The 17351-nt window shown below is 36.6% G+C and overlaps 2 non-coding genes across 2 annotated transcripts; both read left to right on the top strand.

The window, feature by feature from the left end:
* The first annotated feature begins 3269 nt into the window (after positions 1-3269).
* LOC128294493 (small nucleolar RNA R71) lies at positions 3270-3376 on the top strand. Its single transcript, XR_008284802.1, has one exon. It is a non-coding gene; the product is annotated as a small nucleolar RNA R71 (small nucleolar RNA).
* A 4259-nt stretch (positions 3377-7635) lies between these two features.
* On the top strand, positions 7636-7742 carry LOC128294804 (small nucleolar RNA R71). Its single transcript, XR_008285111.1, has one exon. It is a non-coding gene; the product is annotated as a small nucleolar RNA R71 (small nucleolar RNA).
* The last annotated feature ends 9609 nt before the right edge of the window (positions 7743-17351 follow it).

Below are 17351 nucleotides of genomic sequence, written 5' to 3'. Positions count from 1 at the left end.
AATCCTAAGTGCCTTAATCATTTTGACATATCAAATCAAATGGCGTGGTCTCGACATGCATAATCAAGCAAGTTCTAGAATAACAGTTCAATACTGACGCACTCAAAGCAATAATAAAAGTGAGCATGAAAGAATTAATAGATGCTCAAAAGGCTCAAAAATCTCACAAAAATTATGGCTTTTTGATGTTTAAAACTTGTGAATTCCAACTCAATGTAATACCTAAACTTTGGGGAAACAACCTAAGATTTTAAATTCTTAAAAATCAACTTATCATGCTTGATTCTCTAATGTCTTAAAGTTTAAACAATCAATGCACAAATGCCTATGTTTTAATTCAAGATATGTCAATCACAATCATAAATCAATCAAAATTTATCCTAAATATGATATGAGAGCTTTTCAAGAGAACAAGAAAGTCATTCAGGGATTTTTCTGATAATGGAATAAATAGCCTCCCACACTTAGGATGTACATTGCCCTCAATGTACAAATATAGATATAAGAATATAAAAATAAGATAGGGAGAGAAGTGAAACTTCCTGAGTTAAAAATGGATGAAATTCCTGGATTAGCGAGAGTGAGTTGTTGGAAATAAAGTTGGAGGACAAACATGATTCTGAAGAACAGAAGGAGAATTGGGGGAATAATTTGGTAGTAATCATAAAGATAAGCCGTGTTTAAAAACAAAAGAATCTTCAAAAATTAATGAAAGAAAAATAAAAGAAGATAGATAATCTAATTTTTCAAGTGGCATGGCCAGTTTACACGCCCGTGTGGTTCGTGTCCAGCCCATGTTTGTCGCAAAGTGAGATATCGTCACAGCCTTCGGGCACGCCCGTGTGTCTAGGCCATGTGGCTATATGATCATGTTACATGACCGTGTGTGATGTGATTCGCTTCTCCCACGGTCGTGTAGCTCTGCACACACTCGTGTTATTTTGATAGTGTTGTCCACGGGTACTAGACACGGGCGTGTCGCACACCGTGCTGTTTTAACAGGTTCGCCCATGGTTCTTCCACATGGGCGTGTCGCACGCTCGTATTGTTTTGACAGGTTCGACCACGGCCATGTCGGACGGTCGTGGCATTTTATCGTAGCTCGTGTTTGGGGAAATCTTTGCCCTATTTTTACACGGCCCTAAGCACGCCCGTGTGCTTGGCCGTGTCTCTGTGGAAAACCTGTATTCAAGAGCTCCGTTAGTAAGTTAGGTGTTGAAGACTAAATTTTAAAGAAGTTAATACAGTTAGTGCTCGGGTTGCCTTCCGAGAAGCGCTTATTTATAGTCTAAGCTCAACTTACCTCTCCGTTGAATGATCATGGTGGTTTGAGGAGTTTATACTCCTCATTCCTGCTATCAATCTCATCAAAATAAGGTTTTAAACGGGTGTTGTTTACCTTAAAAGTGCCGAACTTGGGATGACTCACCTCGACCGTACTGAATGGGAAAATGTTAAGTACCGTAAGAGGGATTTCTTCATTCGGTGTGATAGCGACAATATGGGGATCTGCGGTATCTAATAAGACTCTATCTCCAACCTTAAGTTGATTTGGAAAGGTATTGAGCTCGTTCTATCGTAGATTCAGTTTGTCGTGTGTTCTTGATTTATGCGTCCGCCATTCATCTAGCTCCTCGATTTGTAGCCTTCGATCTTCATGAATAGGTCCTATACTATTGCTTGAGAATGGCTCATGTAATTCCTTCAGACTCATTTCCTGCAAAAAAGGTTGCAATGTGTTTAGACGATCACCTTTGATTTCCAATGTGTTGTCGGAATTGCGAGCTTGAAGGATGATTGTTTCATCTCCCACACAGAGTGTGAGTTTACTTGTGCCAACATCAATAATTGTTTTAGCAGTTGCTAAAAAAGGCCTTTTTAGAATTAAAGGAGTGTTGCTATCCTCCTCTATGTCTAGAACAATGAAGTAAACGGGAAATATAAATTTATCGATTTTAACTAGGACATCTTCAATAATACCCCTAGGGAATCTTATAGTTTTATCTACTAATTGAATGCTGATCCTAGTCTGTTTGGGTTTCCAGAGACCTAGTTGCTTAAACATTTTGTAAGGCATGACGTTGATATTAGCCCCTAAATCAGCTAATGCATTATTAACATCTAAACTACCAATTAAGCAAGGAATCGTAAAACTCTCTGGATCTTTGAATTTGTTTGGTAGCTTATTTTGCAGAATAGTTGAGCACACTGCGTTTAGCTCCATATGCAATGCCTCATCCAGCTTCCTCTTATTTGCTAAAAGTTCCTTTAAAAATTTCATTACATTTGGCATCTCCGATAGCGTTTCAATAAATGGTAAGTTAATATGTAATTTTTTTAAGAGTTTAAGGAATTTACCAAATTGTTCATCTGAGCGGTCTTTCCTTGTCGCGTTGGGGTATGGCACACGAGGTTTATATTCGACATTCACTGATTTGTTTTTATTGTGACCTACCTTACCTTGACCTTTGCTTACCATAGTTTCTTGCCTCGGTTCTGGCTTAGGCTCAACAAATCCTTCTTTATCTTGAACATCAATCGCGTTGAGTTGTTCCCTTGGGTTGGGTTCAGTATTACTTGGCAAGCTACCTTGTGGTCGTTCGGAGATTAGTTTGGAAAGCTGGCCTATCTGAGTTTCGAGCCCTTGGATCGACGCTTGTTGATTTTTAAGTGCCATCTCGGTGTTCTAGAAATGGGTTTCTGACACTGCGATAAATTTAGACAGCATGTCTTCAAGGTTTAGCTTCTTTTCCTGTTGGTAGGGTGGTTGTTGGTAGCCTGAAGGTGGTTTTTGATTTCCTTGACCTCCCCTTGAGAAATTTGGGTGGTTCCTCCAACTTGCATTGTAAGTGTTACTATATGGGTTATTTTGGGATCGAGAGTTATTGTTACCCATATATTGGACTTGTTCCTCCTTGATGCTAGGGTTGAAGGGTTGATACTTTATGCATGCTCCTCCTCCATTCGTCTCGCACCTCATTACTGGATGTACCTGAATAGAACCAAGTAAACCATCAATCTTTTTATTTAGAAGTTCTACCTGATTTGACAGCATTGTAACTGAATCGACGTTATAAACGCCTGCTTTTTTAGTTGGCTTAGTCCTCATGACTTGCCACTAATAGTTATTCAGTGACATCTCCTCTATAAACTCATAGGCATCTTCAGGTATTTTATTATTGATGGTTCCGCCAGCTGCTGCGTCAACCATTTGTCGAGTCGAAGGATTCAAGCCATTATGGAACATTTGAACCTGTAGCCAAAACGGTAACCCATGGTGAGGGCACCTTCTCAGTAAGTCTTTGTATCTCTCCCATGCATTGTAAAGAGTTTCTAAGTCCATCTGCACAAACGAAGAGATATCATTACATAATTTAGCCATTTTAGTCGGCAAAAAATATTTTAATAGAAATTTTTCGGTCATTTGTTCCCAAGTAGTGATTTACCCTCGTGGTAATGAGTTCAACCATTGTTTAGCTTTTTTTCTCAATGAATAAGGGAATAACCGAAGACGAATGGCATCATCAAAAACACCATTAATTTTAAATGTATCGCATAGTTCTAAGAAGTTTGCTAAGTGAGCGTTGGGATCCTCATCCTGCAAACCATCAAACTGAACAAATTACTGTATCATTTGAATAGTGTTAGGTTTTAGTTCAAAAGTATTTGCAGCTACACCAGGTCTAACTATGCTTGATTCAGTTTTTGTTAAAGAAGGTTTAGCATAATCATACATAGTGCATGGAGCAGGATTTTGATTAACCGCAATTGTAGGAGGTAGCTGATTGTCTTGGTTTTTAGCCATCTCTTCAGTTGTGGGTCCAGTATTGTCCTCTTTCTCGTTCTCTGTGTATCTTAAGCTTCGCCTTATTTCTCATTGGTTTCTGCAAATTGTGCGATCGATTTCTTCGTCAAAAAGTAGTGGTCCTAACGGGTTTCTTCTAGTCATAAACTATAAAAACCTGCCAATAATAAAAAATAAAATAAAATTAAATTGCAAGAAAAATAAATGGCTAAAGTAATAAAAATTGAGTGTTCCTAATATCTTAGTTCCCTGGTAACGGCGCCAAAAACTTGATCGCGTGATTTCGTGATAGGTTTTAAATATTTATAATTAATCATTTTTAAAACTAACTATTATCGCGATGTAGGAAAGTGTACCTATCGAACAGTAGTATAGTTTTAGCAAGACCGGATTGTCGAACCCAAAGGAACTAAAAGTACTAGTAATGACTGTCTTTTTATTATCTAGCCTAAGAACAAAGAGGTTTTGTTTTAACTAACTAATTATCTAAACTAAGAATTCACAGAGAATAGAATTGGGGAATTGCTTTTGGGAAAATTGATTGAATTAAGACAATACCTAAGGAAAAATCCACCTAGACTGTACTTGTTATTCTGGCTCCGAATCGGACGATTTATTCACTTAACTTATTCCATAGAGATCCCTAAGTTATGTTATTATCCCTATTCAAGACTAATAATGTCTAATCCCTAGATTGAATAATAGAGACCTTTCTCTAATTAACACCCTAGGGTTGCATTAACTCGATCTATGGATCCCCTTATTAGGTTTCACCCTAATCCAGCAAAATCTTGTCACCCTATGTCTAGGCGCGCAAACAACTCCTCTTAATTATGACAAATGTGCTCTTAGACAGGGTCTATTCCTCCTCTGAATAAGAGCTTATATTGAATCAGTATCCTAGGATATCAAACCAAGAATTAAGAACAAGTTAAATATTTATCATACAATTCAGAAAATAATAACAAGATTCATCTTAGGTTTCATTCCCCTTAGGTGTTTAGGGGTTTTAACTCATAACTAAATAAGAAAACATCTCAGAATAATAAAGAATACAAAACATAAAGAAAACCCAAAACTCCTGAAGGGGAAATTTAGGAGAGATCTTCAATCTTGATAGTGAATCCAGCTTCTGAGATGGATCAATCGGTTTCCTTGGAGTAATTCCTTACTCCCTATTCTCTGTCCCCCTTTTCTTTCTCCTTTAGGGTGTATTTATAGGCTTTGGAATGCCTAAGAGCCCTCAAAATTAGCCTTTTCCGAATTGGACTCAACTTGGGCTCGGCAGGGACACGACCGTGTGCGATTACTTCAGGCCGTGCTTGAGCCTGCCAAATTGACACGGCCATGTGGTCTGCCCGTATGAGGAGGTCCAGGCCGTGTTGATTTCGTACTTTGGCCCATTTTCTCTATTTTTGACCCGTTTCTCGTTCCTTTCGCTCTCCTATGTCCTCTTAAGTATAAAACATGAAATTAAAGCATTAGGAGCATCGAATTCACCAATTCTAATGGGAAATCATCCATAAAATGCGTTAAGCATGGGGTAAAAATATGTATAAATTACGGTTTATCAGCGGTCCACACTACCGTGTCACACACTCATGTGGACTGTTTTAGGCCGTATCTATCAATTTTTAGAAAAATTAAGTCCTAGGCTCCACACAGCCGTGTAACTCGCTGCTGATTTTTTTCAAATTTTAAAGCTAATTCAAAAGATCCATACTGCCAAGGAGATGCCCGTGTGGGTTTTAAAAAATATTTTTTTAAAAAATTAATTAATTTTAAAAATATGATGAGATAAAATTAGTAATTTAGGAATGTTAACACTCGGGTTACCTCCCGAGAAGCGCTTATTTAAAATCTAAGCTCGACTTACCTCAGATTTGCATGTTATGGTGGTTCGCAAAGTCGAAACTCCTCTTTCTTGCTGTCAATTCTATTATTAAAATAAGGTTTGAGTCGAGTGATATTTACCTTAAAAGTGCCGAATTCAGAATGATTTACCTCGACTGTACTGTATGGAAAGAATTTAAGTACCGTTTCATCTAACAGTACCTGGTCCCCAACCTTGAAGTGGTTTCTTTCATCCTTAAGCTCGTCATGGAGTCGCTTCAGTTTTGCATCGTGTATTCTTGGTTTCTCCTTGACATGTGACCGCCATTCGTCTAGTTCATCGATTTTCAACATTCGTTCTTCATAAGTTGACCTACTTTTGTCATATAAGTTAGACTGTGGCTCTATCTCACTTTTTCACGGAGTTTCCTGCAAAGAATGTTGAGCCACAAGGTTACTTGTACTAATAGAATTCGTATAATCAACTCGATCATCTTAGCAGAATCAGGAGATTGGAGTTTAATCATGTCATCATCTACACGAAGAAGGAGTTGACCTGTACCAACAATAATAATAGTTCTGACAGTTGCTAAAAATGGTCCTTGTAAAATTAAAGGCATATCACTATCCTCATCCATGTCTAAAACAACAAATTCAACTGGGAATATGAATTTATCAATTTTAACAAGAACGTCTTCAACAATATCCCTAGGAAATCTAATAGTTCTATCTGCTAATTGAATACTCATCCTAGTTTGTTTGGGTTTCCCAAGACCTAGTTGTTTAAACATTTTATAGGGCATGACATTAATACTAGCCCCTAAATCAGCCAAAGCATTATTAACACTTAAACTACCAATTAAACAAAGAATAGTAAAAATCCCTAGATCTTTCAACTTATTGGATAGTTTAATTATTAAGATAGCTGAGCAAATTGCATTTAGCTCCACGTTCAACGAATCATCTAACTTCTATTTGTTTGCTAAAAGCTTCTTTAAAAATTTTATGGAATTGGGCATCTGCGAAAGTGCTTCAATAAACACTAAATTAATATGCAACTTTTTCAAAAGTTTAAAAAATTTACCAAGTTGTTCGTTTTTGTAGCCTTTCTTTGTCGCAATGGGATATGAAACTGAGGTTTATACTCTTTACTTTCCGGTTTTTGTTTACTGTGGCTCACCTCAACCTTACCTTGACTTACCACACTTTCTTGCTTTAGTTTTGGTTCAAGTTCAACTAACACTTCTTCATCTCTCACAGTAATTGCATGAAGCTGCTCCCTCGGGTTAGTTCCGGTATTACTCGGCAAGCTATCTTGTGGTCTGTCTGAAATCAACTTAGCCAACTAACCTATTTGATTCTCGAGCACTTGAATTGATGCTTGTTGATTTTTAAGTGTTGTCTCGGTGTTTTGGAAATGGGTTTCTGACACCGAAATAAATTTCGTCAACATCTCCTCAAAGTTCGGCTTATTCTCTTGCTAGTAAGGTGGTTGAAAGCCTGGAGGGGGTTGTGGTATTTGGTTTCCTTGACCACCCCAAGAAAAATTAGGATGGTTCATCCAACCTGTGCTATAAGTGTTACTATAGGGATTATTCTGAGGTCTAGAATTATTACCCATATAGTTAACTTGTTTGTTCTCTGTGCTAGAGCTGTAGGATAGGCATTCTGGGTTGTTCATCCCTCCTCCATTTGTATCGCACTGCATCGTTTTATGTACCTGCGTAGAACCATATAAACCATCAATCTTTTTATTCAAAATTTCTACCTGATTCGATAACATGATGACTGCATCAACGTTAATAACACCGGCTGCTTTCATCAGCTTTGTCCTCATGACTTGCCACTGATAATTATTCAGTGACATTTCTTCTATAAACTCATAAGCCGCTTTAGGTGTTTTGTTATTCAGAGTCCCATCGGCGACTGTATTGATCAATTGCCTAGTTGAAGGGTTCAAACCGTTGTAAAAAGTTTGAACCTGTAGCCGTAGAGGTAATCCATGGTGAGGGCACCTTCTCAATAAATCCTTATACTTCTCCCATGCATCATATAAGGTCTCTAAATCCATTTGTTTGAAGGAAGAGATATCATTCCTCAGCTTAGCTATCTTAGTCGGTGGAAAGTATTTTAATAAAATTTTTTCGGTCATTTGCTCCCATATAGTGATAAAACCTCGTGGAAGGGAGTTCAACCACTGTTTAGCCTTATTTCTTAATGAGAAGGGAAACAACCAAAGGCAAATGGTATCATCAGAAACGCCATTTATCTTGAAAGTGTTGCAGAATTCCAAAAAGTTAGCCAAATGAGTATTTGGGTCTTTATCTTACAAACCATCAAACTGAACAAATTGTTGAATCATCTGAGTCATGGTTGGCTTCAGTTTAAAGTTATTCGCAGTAATAACAGGTCTCACAATACTCGATTCAGCTCCAGTTAATGAGGGCTTGCCATAATTGTACATAGTACGAGGAGCAAGATTCAGATTTACATGATTTGCAACAACCACAGAAGGTAGATGATTATTATGATTATTAACCATCTCCTCAGTAATATTAATAACGTCCTCTTACTCTTCTACTATACTTTATCGACTTTGCCTTGCTTCTTTATGATTTTTGTGAGCTGTCTTTTCAATTTCATTGTCGAAAAGTAGTGGTCCCGACGGTTTCTTCTAGTCATAAACTAAAGGAACCTGCCAAAAAAAATAAAAGAAAAATTAGGAAATAAAAAATAAAAATAAAATGAAATAAAAATAAATGGCTAAATAAATAAAAATCAAGCGTTCCTAATATCTTTGTCCTCGGCAACAACTCCAAAAACTTGATGAGTGGTTCACTAACACTAACTAAAGTCATGACAAATGCAAGCGCACCTATCGAATAGTAGTATAGCTATAATGAGTTGGGAATATCGTATCCACGAGGACTAAAAGTACTAGTAATTACTATCATTTTATTATCTAGCCTATAAACTAAAGGAGATGTTTTTAATCTGAATTTAACTAAACTAATTATTAAGAACATGACAGAGAATAGGATAGAAAATAATTGAATATAACCAAAGAGAAAGACAATACCCAGGAAAGAATCCACCAAGACTTCACTTATTATTTTGAATCTTAATTAGATAGTTTATTCACTTGTCCTGATCTGTAGAAATCCTTAAATTATGTTAATATCTCTCTCGAGAATAAGAACAACTGACTCTAGGTTGATTAATTGAAATCTTTTTCTAATTAAAACCCCTATTGTCGCATTAACTCGATCTATGGATTCCCCTATTAGATTTGACTCTAATCTGGTAGATTTATGTCGTCGTATTTCTAGGATTGCATGCAACTCCACCCAATTATGCTAGATTTGACTTTTGCTTCACTAAAATAAGCACATCACACTTGAATTAATATCCTGAAAATATTAAAGCAAGAAATAAGTACACATAATTGAGAACAAGAAACAAATATTTATCATGTAATTCAGAAAATCAAATAATAAGATCTATCTTAGGTTTCATCTTCCCTAGGTATCTAGGGAATTTAGTTCATAATTTGAAAAGAAAACATCTCAAAATTAGGAAAACAAAAAGACATAAAGAAACCCAAAAACTTCTAGAGAAATTGAATGGAGATATTCAATCTTGAATGAGATCCTGTTTCTGAATTGAATCCGTTGGCGTTCTTCGAGTAGAATCTTCATTCTTATATGCATACTTCCTTTAGGTCTTCTTCTAGTGTGTATTTATAAACTTTAGAATGCTCAGAAATCTTAAAAATTAGTTTTTTTCGTGTGTTAGGGAAACAGGGTTCGAAATCGACACGAACTGGTACATGGGAGTGTGGCTGGCCCGTGTGGCTCACACAGGCGTGTGCTTAGTCTGTGTAGGAATGCCTAGGCTGTGTGGTTCCTAAAAATAGCTTGTTTTGTTCGATTTTGGCCTGTTTTCCGCTTCTTTTACTCCCTTTAACTCTCCTAAGTATAGAAATATGAAGTTAAAGGATTAGAAGCATCAAATTCACTAAATTATATAATAAATCATCCAAAAACGCATCAAGAATGGGATTAAAACATTTCACTTTTATGGCTTATCATGTATACAATTTAAGATATCAGTAGCCTTGCAATTTAGGAAATCCCAACTCAAATTAAGAACTTCAACCGCGTGAGTTGTTTAAATCCAATCAATATCTCCTTTAACAGGATCCTACTAGCCTTTTCCCACCTAGACCCGTTAATTTGTTCGTGGGAACCAGAACGTGGCAAACAACCGTCTCATTTTTTGAATTGTATGGAAAACTATTCCAACTCAACGTTTATTTTTTGAGTTGAAATTGAATTAACTTTAAGGGATCCCATATTCCGGAGAGATAATGAAGATCATATTGTAAGGTTTTAGTGTGGGTTTATTTATCACAATTCTCTAGCGGAATAATAACTGGCCTAAAGCTAAACAGAGATTAGTTGAGCATGAAATTAATCATACTTGGTTGGATTACGAGAGTGGATTTCAATGAAAGATAATAGGTGAAGAAGGGAGAGGACTAAAAGGGAAATTGCACCAAAATTTAAAAAGAGAATAGAAATTACAAAATGCTTAAATGCTAATGATGCAAGAATGTTCTAGTTTCCTTTTAAATTTCAGGGTGTTCTAATGCCTCAATTACAAGCCTTTATATACACCTATCAAAGAACGAATTTCACATGATTTACTCTTAGAATCATGCTTAACAACCAACCAAAATATCATATTTTCTAAATATAGAATTTGTCAAAGTCAGAAGTTTGATATTTTTTTTATCAGCACAAAAAAATAAGTCTGCAATTTTCAAGTTAGCCCCTAACTTTTTTTTGTTCCAATTTAGCCCGATTTTTCCTTGTTTTTAAAATTCAGCACTCCAATTAAGTCTCTAATAAAATTTAAGCAAGAAATCACAAGCTTAGTAGCTTTCTATTAAAAAATTGACCAAAATTAGGCACCTTAAACATATAAAATTAACTTGCTGTCGAATTCCCCCTACTTAGCCGATGCTTGTCTTCAAGCATGCTGTGTATTCCCATACTAGAAACCATTCAATAATTTTTCCCGAAATTAAGTCTCTTTCAACAACCATGCGCAATGCAAACAATTTAGGTGTAGCATGAATAGAAATTTACTCAGTTTAACCAAAAAGTGTTTATAAAATTCTAACAATATGCAAAATCAACCATTTCACTAAATTGAAGCTCAATCAAACTTGTAAGGCAATTGTTCTTGATCAAATTATTCAACAAGTTTGGGACATAATCGAATCTTTTTACACAAGATAAGATGACAACCTAAGCATTTGACCCCAATTACTCAATTTGATATGTCTCCAAATGGATTAATTTTCCCTACGCATGGTAGCTCAGTTAGCAGAGTGTTTGCAGGTTTTGGTTCATCACTCAGATATTTTGACGCGAGGTGAGATGTCAACCTAAGTACCTCATCTCAGTTACTGAATTTGGTCACATTTGTAAAATCTTCATTCATAACTAAGCCATTAGCAGAGTCGTATATATAATATATATTTTTTAACATAAAATAAAATGACTTACACAAGATACAAATAATTTAATTAAGCAAGTTTAAAGAACTAACGTTTTCATGGAATGTTGATTTAACCATAATATTTTCAGTTATAGAAAACATTTGTCAATTAAACTAAGCAATGAGCAATTATTCATGAATCCCTCGATCAAATGAATTAACTAATCATATGAATTAAAGGCTCAATTTCAAACAAATTATGAAATAGTCTTAGCATAAGAATTAACACATGCAGTGAAGAACAAATAATAGCATGACATGTCCTACAAATCCCCCTTACTTAGCCCACATGCCCTCAATGTGCAATAATCAAATAATAAGAAAGAGAAAGGTCAAGTGTACTCTCTGTGTATGTTTAACTGGGCGAAGGGTGGTGGAAGTGACCGCTTTGTAATATAGCGAGGAAATTTGAGATTTGAGCCTCCATTGCATCAAGGTGACACTCGATGCAGTTTATGTCAAACCCCAAAATAGGGCTTAGGAGTTTTACGGGTATTTTAGGAATTTTGGCCTATATGAGCTTGAAATTTCGTAAGGTTGGTACTCGATAATGTTTTCGACAATGGTTTTCATAAAATTAAGTCAATTTTTTGAAATGAGTATTAAATGTCTTCAATTTTAGAAAAGGGATTGATTTGTAAAAGAGTCAGCATTTTTGTAGCAATGTAACCAGTTTTTCAAATTGAACTAAAAAACCCTATTCCCAGGTTTGTTTTCATGATAGGTTTTCTCCAAACACCAAGCTTATCATCCCTTTTTTTCCCTTGCTATTTCAATTTATTTTTTATTCGCAAACCACAATGCATTGATTTCCTATTATTTCCAAGTCATTTACCATCATAAATCTTCAAGAGAAACACCCCAAACTTAATAGATTTCATCATATTCTCCAAATGTGGGTTTTTTGAAGTTGTGTCAAAACTCGTCTAATCTTCTATCAAAGGTAATTTCAAGTTCCTATGAGTTTCTCATGATATCTAGTCCTTAAAACTGAATTATTAGCCCTCAAGTCGCATGTTTTAAATAAAAGCTGAAAATCGAGCCATTAATGGTGGATTTCATGATTTTGCATAAAACGTGGTTTCAAAGTATTTTTCAACTTGTTTCAGCATGATTAGAAGTTTTTTAAACTTACCTTAAAGTTTCATTAATGATTTCTCATATTTTAATAAATTTTGTGAAAATTGTCTAAAAGATGTTGAAAAATGTCGATACCATGAATTGAGTAGATTGTCTAGTTTGAAGGTTGCGAATTAGGCGTAGATGATAAATTAGATGAATGGAACTAATTTTAGGAAAAATATTGAGTGTAGACCTAGATATTAGAATTTAAAGTTTGTCATGTTAATAGTTTAAGTTACATGGGAACTTAGCTTAAAGCTTGTGTTTTGGTTAGGTTAAGTGAATTTTGGTTGTTATTTGATTGTGGTTATTGTATGATTTTTGTGTGTAAAGCCTCAAATTCATTAGAGCTTGCTACGAGCTAGTGAAGCATTAGTTGAGCTTTTGGCTTTCGGCAAAAGCATAAAGTGGTGAGTGTATGGAATTGCTGCTCGTAGGCATGAGTCATGTGTTATTTGGGAATTTAGATGTAACTTAAACTGCTACTCTAAGTTTCGAGTGTAAGTTTTATTGAATCCATAATTGTCTTATGATTATGTGGTTATGTATTATGCATGAAAGGTGATACGTGGATATAGTGACTATTGTGTTAAGTGGAATTATATACATGAAACTTATATGCTATATGGCTATGATAGTGTTTTGTAAAATATGCTATTTGACAGTGATACGTGGATATAGTTGGCATGCCATAGGATTGTTAGTACTCACTTCTATGTACAGTGGTTTTGGGTGTTGAGGCCCTGGGACATGTTTGGAAGAATAAGGGAATGTGAGCTAAACTCCATTCAACGGGACATGTGAGGGGAAATGAGGAGAGTGTGAGCTATATGCTTCACTTTTGGGACATGTTTGACTTTATGAGTCTATGTGGTGAAAAGGAGATTCGTGTATCCGAAGTGTGATGATAGAGCTCACTCTATGACCCATAACTCAAGTGCTAATCTATCATAGTTATGTAATTGCGTGAAATATGTTCTATGCTTGAATAAGTATGTATGCGTTATGAGAATGAACTATTAAATGATGCATGGTTTAATAATATAAGATGTTAGACTTAAGAATAAGGTACTTGTGAGTAAATGATTGGTTGTGTTGCATGATGATATGTTTCATTATGGAAATTCTTTGCATTCACCAAGCTTGTTGAAGCTCACCCACTCATTTTAGCCTATGTAGAGTAGATATGTCATGGTGTGGGCGGTGTGGTTTCTGAGGGAGTGATCCAAGGAAGATTGGTTATTTGTCATAGCTGCTCTATTAATTATATTCGCATTGGGGAAATAAACAATGTGGTAGAACTATTTTGAGTTGTTGAACTTTAGACATTTTAATTTGGCCTATATGAATTTCGTGCTATTTTTTTTGTTAGAATATTTAAACATTTATGTTGGCATAATGATTCTTGCTTGGATGATTGGACATTTTGGATTGATAAATTTAGCTATAGAATGATAAAATAAACAAGGTACTTGATGTATGTTGCTTAGGAACTATTTAGAATGAATGATTTGATCTTCTATGTTGTATTTATAGCTTTAGTAGTAGAGGTATCGATAGTTGGATTTGAAAATCGATACATTTGTGAATTAAAATGTACATGAAAAAAAATAACATTTTGGTATCGATTCCTTATCTCGAGTATTGATACTTGGGGCTAAAGTATCGATATTTCGTAACTGGTACCAATAATTTTTGATTCTTCAAGATTTTGGCTGAAAACAGTATGCTTATTTGGTATCATTTTTCCAAGTGGTATCGATACCACTTAAGGAAAATACTGACACCTGAATATTAGTATCGATACCTACGAATAGTTTTATAAAATTTTGCTAAATAGCCCTTGTGAATGTTTCCAACTGTATGTAAGACTGATTAATGTATGTTTTTTTATGTAACAATGGTAATTAACTAGTTGAATGACTTAAATCTTAATTGAATAAACAAAAAGAAGAATGGTTAGCTTGGATTAAGCTTTCCATTTGATGCACATGAGATGAGATGGTGGTGTGGCATCCTGTATTTGGGCTTGGCGACCAGGCTGGGTATAAGGTGTTACATTTGGTGGTATCATACCGAGGTTCAATAAATCTCAGACTTAGGTGAGTGTTGTTAATGTTTTGATTAGGGTTTTGCAACCCATGAATCTTGGAAACCCAAGTGATTGAATTATTTTGGTTGCTTGAATTGCATGAGATATCTCTTGTTTGTGATGCATGTAGGGTAGGAATGGGAACACATTGCCTTTAATCCTAAAGTTTGTTTACAGGAACAAGGCTTGGATCATTCTCGCAACTCACACTATTTGTTTGTTTGTTTGTATGCTAGATTATTAGATATGCCTCCTAGATGTGTTAATGTGAGAGCTAGTGCTCAAGAGGATGGTACTTCCTTTACACTTTCTGTGCCACCGCATGGAGTGAATGTGCCAGATGAGGGTGTAGGCTCTCTGATGGAAGCCATGATAGGAGCGTTTCAGTGGATTGTTGGTGCTAACCCTGCACCTGCCAATCTTGCACCGGTTAATCGAGGTTTGCCGTTTGAACATGTTTGGGCATTGGGTGGTAAAGAGTTTTTTAGAGTGAAAATGTATTGATCCAACCGTAGCTAAGTACTGGTTAGGTGGAGTTGAAAGGATCCTCGAGCAGATGTCCTATTTTGACAAGAAGAAGTTGGATTATGTTGTGTTTTTACTCGACGGTGAGGCTCATCGTTGGTGGAATACAGCTGGGAGAGGTACTATTCCTAATAGGTTGATTTGGAGCTACTTTCTTGAGGCTTTTAAGAGGAAGCATATCGGCGAGCAATATATGGAGGCTCGTAAGTGTGAATTTTTGGACTTGATTCAGGGTGATTTATCTATCGCTGATTATGAGGCTGAGTTTGTGTAACTTAGTCAGTATGCGCCTAAGATGATTCTTTTTGAAAGGGACAATTGTAAGAGGTCCCATTTTATGCTAAACCGCGAGATTCGAGTTTATTTGGTAGCTTAGTCTATAGAGATGTTTGATGAGTTAGTTGAGAGATCTAGGGCTGTTGAAGAGACCTTAGCTGAGCCAGCTCAATCTGTGGTTACTGATTTTAGCAAGAGAGCTTCTGATAGTGCATCGGGTCGACCACTTAAGAGAGGGCATGATAGTCATGTCTCTGGTAAAGTGCGAGACATGGGACTCAACCAAGTCTACCTAGGTAGTAGAGTGGTACTATGGTTAGTGCTAATGGTTCAGCGGGAAGTTTTGGATAGTCGCTTTGTAACACCCCTAACCCGTATTCGCCACCGGAATAGGGTTATGGTGCGTCAGCAAAAACTTTTAGAAAATTTTCATATAATTCATGCAATTTACTATTCATTAATCAAAATTATTCATAACGTCCCTAAAAACGGCCCTCGAGGCCCGATACGAGCATTAGAAACGAGTTGGGACTTAATCGGAACTTCTAAGAATTTGTTACAAAATTACAAAATTTTTCTAAGGTGCAGGGCTCACACGCCCGTGTGGTCCAAGGGACACGCCCGTAACGCCCATGCTACAGGCTATGTTCAACCCCGTGTAACTCTCTGACTTGTACACACGGCCATGCCACATGCCCTTGTGCTAGGCCGTGTGGTTAATTAATTCAATTCAATTAGGTGTAGGTTTCACACGGTCGAGACACACGCCTGTGTTCTAGGCCATGTGGCACACACGGCTGAGACACATGGTTGTGTCTCTGCTCGTGTGCTCAATTTTGAGCATTCTATTTCTCAAAATTTAGGTGCAGGGGACACACGGCCTAACCACATGCCCATGTTACCAGGCTGTGTGTCACACACGGTCTAGATACACGCCAGTGTGTCTACCCGAGTGGAAAAAATGAAGTCATTTCTAGCTTCATTTCTCACCCAAAATTTCACCCAAGACCTACACCTGAAACACACAACCAATACCAACCATTCCAACAATTCAAGTTTAATAACTTCATCATTCAACAAGTCATCTCAATACATATATATGTGTTTATGAACTTATCTTGGGTTAACTTAGACGCTAGCACCATTTGGTCATATACACATAACACATCACATATGAATATATCATCATAACCTACTTAATCATACCAAAATAAACCATTACTAGCCATTCCAATGGCTAGGTTACAATCAAGTTGTCCTATAAATGCCATTATACCAAAAATGATTTTACTAAGTATACCCAAAATGACTAGTTGATAGTGTGATGATGCTCCAACGATCTCCAACCTTCATGAGCTTTTCAGCCTTATAAGTGTAACACCCCTTACCCGTATCAGACGATGAAATAGGGTACGAGGCATTTCCAGACATAAACATAAACATTCATACAAAACTGGGCGATAAAATTTTGCCCAAATTAAAACCATTCATTAACATGCATATCGTTCCTTCTATGGGCTTACAAAGCCCAAAACATACTTTAGGAGCAGTTCAGGACTAAATCGAGAACTTTGAAAATATTTGGAAGGCTTAGAAAATTTTCTTGTTTTAGAGAGTCACACGCCCATGTGGATAGGCAGTGTGGTCACACACGCTCGTGTGGCATGGGAAACGCCCTTGTCCTCAGCCCGTATAACTCTCTGTTTATGACGTCATCAACACAACTAGGATCACAGGGCCAAGTCACACACCCGTGTGCTAGGCTGTGTGGCGAATTAAATTCCAGAAGTTAAGTGAGGACTTTACACAGCTTAGACACACGCTTATGTCCTGCGGCTATGTCCTTTACACAGCTAAGAAACACAGCCGTGTCCCTACCCGTGTGTTTACTATTGAGTATTCTGTTTCACCTAATTAGGGTGCAGGGGACACACGGCTAGATCACACGCCCATGGGGTAGACCGTGTGTCACACACAGTCTAGACACATGCTCGTGTGTCTACCCATATAGAAAAATACAAGGCAATTTTCCAAGCCATTTTGTCACCTTCACTTGCACACATTTACACAACATCACATAGCATCACACATAGCATACTTAGGCAAGCTAATGACCACAATTGAGTCAAT

This window comes from Gossypium arboreum, chromosome 6, assembly GCF_025698485.1.
Source record: "Gossypium arboreum isolate Shixiya-1 chromosome 6, ASM2569848v2, whole genome shotgun sequence".
Classification (NCBI taxonomy): domain Eukaryota; kingdom Viridiplantae; phylum Streptophyta; class Magnoliopsida; order Malvales; family Malvaceae; genus Gossypium; species Gossypium arboreum.
Note: the sequence above shows the minus strand (reverse complement) of the source record. Positions and strands in the feature narration are given on the sequence as shown.